Genomic DNA, 5,657 nt, shown 5'->3' with positions numbered 1-5,657 from the left:
CTGACCTCAATGAGCTTATATTCTACCTGTGTGTGTCATGGGCACTTTGCACCTGAGTAAGTAAACACAGACTTTGTAAAATGTAAACTACAAAGTCTGAGCAGAGTTATTTCAAAATATAATGATGACATTTGTCCCAAGCAAGAACCATGAGAAGACACACCCCTCCCACCCCTTTGCAGAAGTAAGGAATATTGCTTGTTACGTCAGGCTTTCTGGTGTGTTGACTGATCTTCCTGATTTCTTTTTTCCTTCTTCCTCTTTTAAAAATATTCTTTGTTCAAAGGAATGGCTCTCTGGGAGGGGGAAGCAGGAGGGATGCTGGGAGAAATGTAGGTGCCATTTATTTATTTATTTGTTTGTTTGTTTGTTTGTTTTAAAGCTCTTACCTTCTGTCTTGGAAGTAATACTGTATATTGGTTCCAAGGCAGAAGAGTGGTAAGGGTAGGCAATGGGGGGTCAAGTGACTTGCCCAAGATCACACAGCTGGGAAGTATCTGAGGTCAGATTTGAACCTAGGATCTCCTGTCTCTAGGCCTGGCTCTCAATCCACTGAATTACCCTGCTGCCCCCTGTAGGTGATATTTTTAAAAAAGGATGTTGATAAAAAAAAGGAAACAAAATAATTTCAAGAAAAAGGGAATGTTCCTATGTGATACAAAGAAGTCCTCCACACCACACCGAGGCCGAGGTTGAAGAGCCTGTGTCCGAGTCCTATTCTCTCATCCCACCTGGGGAGCTTTTAAGGGGGTCAGCAGGACGCAGAACCGAGTCATGGAGGAGAGTAGAGGAGGGAGATGGCCCAGGGAAAGGGTGGGAAAAGGAGGGAGAAGAAGAGAAGAATGGTGGTTTGGCAGGAGAAGGCAAGAGAGCAGGGAGAGTCAGTGGTGCTATCCTTGGTTGGTGCTATCCTTGACATACCTGGTGCCGCTGCTACCAGGCAAGGCCTGGGTTGGGAGGGCAGCCACTGAGGACCTCCTAAGGGATGGAGCTACCACACAGCTGGCTCTGCCTCTCCTAGCTGAACTTCCTCACTCAGTGCTGGAGTCCCCAAGAAGCAAAGGGTCCCCCTCCATAGTCCTCATCTACTTTTTTACTTCCTCACTCAGTGCTGGAGTCCCCAAGAAGCAAAGGGTCCCCCTCCATAGTCCTCATCTACTTTTTTTTTAAACCCTTACTTTCTGTCCTGATAGTAACAAAGAAGGGCAAGGACTAGACAAACAATTAAGTGACTTATCCAAGGTCACAGTTAGGATGTGTCTGAGGCCAGATCTGAACTCAGGTCCTCCTGACTTCAGGCCTGACACTCATCCATGTGCTATTTAGCTTCTCCAGTCTTTATCTATTCTTACCCACAGACAAAGGGAAGGAAATCCTGGGAAGTATAGGGGTGAGAGCAAAAGCTTCAGAATGGTTGGCTGCAGATGTGGGACTAAAGGAAGTCAGGTTGAAGTATCCTAGTGATTGTCTAAGCCTTTGGCTAGCTGTGAGACCCTGGACAAGTCACTTAATCTCTATCCATTTCTTTATCTCTAAAAAGAGCATAATAATGCTTATACTATCTAGTTTACACGATGGGACCAATAACCACTTGTAAACTTGTAATTAATAAGCCCGAGAGATTTGGGGAGCTCTGGAGTATTTTTTTAAAACCATTACCTTCCATCTTAGAATCAATACTATGTATTGGTTCCAAGGCAGAAGAGCAGAAAGGACTAGGCAATGGGGGTTAAGTGACTTGCCCAAGGTCACACAGCTAGGAAGAGTGTCCTCAAACCACTGAGTCACCTACCTGTGCTCTGGAGTATTTTTTTAAAAGTATGCACGAGATAGAGTATATGCTGAGGAAATTACTCCGTGTTTACTCTGTATATTTTGTAGAAGAGGCAGCGGGCTGAAACAGGTGGAGAGTTGGCCTCAGAGTCAGGGAGAAACGAGTTCCTATTTTGCCTCTAAGATATGTTGTTTGTATGACTCTGGACAAGTCACTTACCCCCTCGGTCCCCCCAGAAAATTGCAGAAGTTGAAATGTTGCAGAGCAGGCTCAGATCTGAGTTGGCTGAAGGAATTTCCTCCAGGAGCCGTCCCCAGGCCAATGGAGTCACAGAACTGGTCTCCCTAGAAAGATCTGGGGCAAGGCATAACCACCACCTAAGGCCAAGAGATCTCCGAATCATAAATAGAGAGCTGGAAGGGGCCTCAAAAAGATCTACTTCGACCCTTTTGTTTTGCAGTGGAGGCAAATGAGGCTTAAGGAAGATGGATAACTTAGAGGAGGTCTCCTTGTGGGAGGCATCCCTGAGAGGATTCCAGTGGAGGTCGATCACTTGGTAAACCTTTATGGAGCATCTCCTATGAGTAAGGGCCGGGCAATGGAGGAACAGACAAGAAGGAAACAAATCCCTTAGTCCAAGAGTTTACATTCCATTGAGGGCGATCATTTGTTGGCGTTGAATCACTTTCGTCTCCTTAGACTCTTTATGACCCTGTTTTTGGGTTTTCCTTGGCAAAGACACTGGAGTGGCCTGCTAGTTCCTTCTCCGGATCATTTTACAGATGAAGACACTGAGGCAAACAGGGTGAAGTGATTTGCCCAGGGCCACACACAGAGCTAATGAACGTCTGAGGCCTGATTTGATCTCAGGAAGCTGCGTCATTCTGGTGTTCTATCCACTGTGCCACCCAGCTGCCCTAGTGAGATCAGAGGACCATAAATTTAGAGCCAGATTTAGATGTAGGAGGAGCTTTAGAGGCTATTGAGTTCACCTTCCCCTTTTTTATAGATGAGGAAATACACTCGTTCACGGTCATAAAGCTAGTCAGCATCAGGCAAGAGTCTGAACCCAGGTCTTCCTGCTATCCACCCGGACGTGCCAGACTATCCAGACAAAACTCCCCAGTGTCTCTGAGCCAAGTTGAAGTGTAATTGGGGGAGGATAGCTAGGCCTGAAGCTGGGAGGCCATGGGTTAAAATTTGGCCTCAGAAGCTTCTTAGCTGCATGACTCTGGCCAGCTCACTTAACCCTCATTGCCTAGATGCTACCATTTTTTTTTTTTTTGGCCTTAGAACCAATACTTGTATTGGGTTTAAAAATGTAATTGGGAAATGTTAAAGCAACCAAATAAAAACATAATGAAACATAGTTTTAGTTTGATATTTTCTAGGTCAATATGCGGCTTTGTATTTTGACGCACCAGAATCAGAACTCTGTCCACTGTGCTCCATTGCCTTCAGCTTGAGGAAGGCAAGCCATAACCTGGGTGGACTCCTTGTGAGATATTTTGGGGAAGGCTTGGACAAGAGGCAATGAATAAGAAGGCACGATTGGGCGACTTTCTGCGTGGAAGGGCCGACTCTCATATAGACACATCAAAGTATTGACACAAGACTTTGGTCAAATCACTTTCCATTGCCGCTGACATGGGCATGGTGCAGAGATGGCAGGGAGCCTGCACCCCTTAACTCAGGCAGGCTGTGAACAGGGAAATTCCCTTCCCCCTGGACTCCCCAGGCAAAGACCATTATCCTTGGACGTCCTTTAGGTTGAGACAGACACCTTGATAGCCTAAGCCCTGAGGATCCCAGACAGACCCCCCCACCCACCAAATGCCTGAGTGCAAGAAGTCACATCCATCTTGAAAAGGATACAATAACCCCTGAACTGGGGCATCCTGGGAGTAACCCTCCTGACAGTTGCTCCACTCCTGCTGCCAGGCCATGTCATGGAGTGCAACCCCCCAGGGTTGCTCCACTCATGCTGTCTTGCTGGCCATTGATCCTATCTTACTAATAAAGCGTTCTTTTTTACTTTTAATCTAAGCTTGGAGTCCTCTCATTCTTGAGAAAGGTTTCCTTCTCAAACCCAGGGGTCCACCATTTGTACCCCTATAACAGCTGCGACTCAGTTTCTTTCTCTGTAGGCAGTCGTACTTGTTCAGTCATTTCAGTTGAGACTGACTCTTCATGACCTCATTTGGATTTTTTTTGGCAGAGATCCTGGAGTGATTGGTGATAGACCATGAGATCAAAACCCCCTTCCTCCCCAATCCCTATGGAAACTAACAGGTCCTCCCATTCAGTACCTGCCAGCCCCAGCACCTGCCTAGCAAGACCCCAAGACTCTGTCCATTCCTTAGCCCATCCTGCATGACTAACCATCATACCTGAGAACTTTCCCCACCCCCAGAAGCCAAGGTTTCACCCCCTACCCTCATTTAGGACCATGCAATGAGGTTGGTCCAAGAAGCTCAATTTGACCAATAGAGGCAGTCCAGGTTACCTCATCCCTGACAACAATCCTATATGAGGTTAAACCCATCTCCACTCAGGTGGAGCCTCAGCAGTCATCTTTGCTGGTACTGATCTCCCTCCTTTCTTCCCTTTCCCACCTTGTCCCTCCTTGCCTCCAATAAAGCTTTGCTATATCACCACACTCTTGTCTCATTAGTCTCTTGGTCTAACTCCCAACAGTCAGGACTGACAAATGGTACTGGAATGATTTGCCATTTTCTTTTCCAGCTCATTTTACAGATGACACTGAAGCAAACAGGTTAAGTGACTTGCTCAGGGTCACATAGCTTGTTAAGTGTCTGAGGCTAGATTTGATCTCAGGAAGATGAGTCTTCTTGGTTCCAGGCAGTTGTACTAGGTGACCTCTAAGCTTCCTTCCAGCTCTTATAGTTTCTGATTCTAGTCCCAGCCCCTGTACTTTAGAGGAGGAAATAAAACTGGAGAGGGAAAATTACTTTATCAATTTCTTGATCACACAACAGGTTTTAGTGGCAGATGGTAGGACTAGACTGCAGGTTCCCTGATTTCCCAGCTCTGACAGCTCCCAGGGCAGGATGTCACCATGTGTCTTGCCTTCCACCTTGGGGAAACACGGAAGGTTCATACTTGAAACACGCTTGAGCCTAAAGGAAGTAGTGTAGGAAATTAAATAGTATTGGGGTATTACTAATTTGGAAGGAGTGTGGACTTCATTCTACAAGCATAGGTTCAGGAAGGGGAGATGTCCTAGATTTAGGTGTGCCAACCTTGAAAAACACAGAACCACCAAAGTGGAAAGAAAAAGTCTCTAATCAGAACGAGGGAGACAATGGACTATTGGCGACCACACAGAGTCCATGTGCAAGATACCATGCACAGAGACATGCTCTGGAACTCTGGGAACACTATCTAAGGGAAAAGGCACCTCAAAGGGGGATTTTCCAATGAACTGAAGAACTTGGGGTCCTCTATACACTCTGGGGAATTAAAGAAAGGAAACATACACAGACTGGTTACAAGGAGACTTGGGAAAGAGGTTGTAGCCTGAGGCTGGGGGTACCAGGGAGTGGCCTAAGAGAGGCTAAAGGGAGAAGACAAAAAATGATACTTAAGGTTTGAACATTTCTATTACTACTATTTAGGATGCTAAATGAATGCTTAATGGTGTTCAATCTAAGACAAAAGTCAGTGGGGAGTTCCCAAGGGACAAAGGTAAATTTGGGGGTTCCATAAAACAAGGTCATCAGGTATAATGGGGGTATTTGTGAAGCCCTCCCTCAAGTGCTCTGCACGTGTGAAGCTGAACTGAGCTGTGCCGAGCTGAGTTCTAGTTCTTTCCAGAGGTCCATATATGATCTGGCTAAGGACACATCACCTCCAGATTCTT

The sequence above is a fragment of the Gracilinanus agilis genome, chromosome 4, assembly GCF_016433145.1.
Source record: "Gracilinanus agilis isolate LMUSP501 chromosome 4, AgileGrace, whole genome shotgun sequence".
Taxonomy (NCBI): domain Eukaryota; kingdom Metazoa; phylum Chordata; class Mammalia; order Didelphimorphia; family Didelphidae; genus Gracilinanus; species Gracilinanus agilis.
Note: the sequence above shows the minus strand (reverse complement) of the source record.